Here is an 842-nt window from a genome sequence, read left to right on the forward strand (position 1 = left end):
CCCCCGCCTCCCCACGCCACAATGGCCTCTGGGCATGATGCCACCCCTGGTCACAAAGGCCTGGTGGTCACCGTGGAGACGCCCATGCCTGTCTGATGGTGGCCCCCTGGGCACACAGACTCACAGGCCCACAGCAGGGTGTGGGTGCGGAGGCACCTCTGGCGCCCTCTAGTCCAGCCCCGCTCTGTCACCCCTGCGGTCTTCATTAAATTGGCGTCACGGACAGGATCCCTCGAAGGGAGGCTCTCAGTGGCTGTAGTTTCAGGGCTTGCTCTGTTGATAGAGTGATAAGCAAGCTTAGAGCCTCTGATTTTGTGGTAATGTTAAAGCACTGCTAAGTGAAGGTGCAGACCAGGAAATTCTTTCTGTCCTGGCCCACTTGGTGTGGAAGAAACAGCTGGATGTTTTCAATTTTGGTGTTGGCTCTTGTGACAGTGAGAGAACATTTGAACCGAAAACGGAGACTGAAGAACAGATCCCCAGGGTTTTTGAAAGGCATCCAAACGATGGTGGGGACCAGCAAGAGCTTTCCATTTTGGCACCTTTATAGTGGAAGAAAAAACTAGAGGTTTGGAATTTCGGTGATGGCTTAGGCAAGAGTGAGAGAACCTTGGGAAAAAAGGGAAGATTCAAGCACGGAGCCTGAAGGTAGGTGGGGCTTTTGAAGGGTGTCCAAATGACAGTTAGGACCAGTAAGAGCTTTGGGTCCTGGCACGTTTTGCATGGGAGAAATAGCTGGACATTTGTCCTGGTTTCGGCTGGGATAATTTTCTTCATAGCAGCTACCATTGTGCTGTATTTTGGATTTAGTACTAGAAGAATGTTGATAACACACTGATGTT

Source organism: Egretta garzetta, unplaced genomic scaffold (assembly GCF_000687185.1).
Source record: "Egretta garzetta isolate BGI_Z169 unplaced genomic scaffold, ASM68718v1 scaffold404, whole genome shotgun sequence".
NCBI classification, from domain to species: Eukaryota; Metazoa; Chordata; class Aves; order Pelecaniformes; family Ardeidae; genus Egretta; species Egretta garzetta.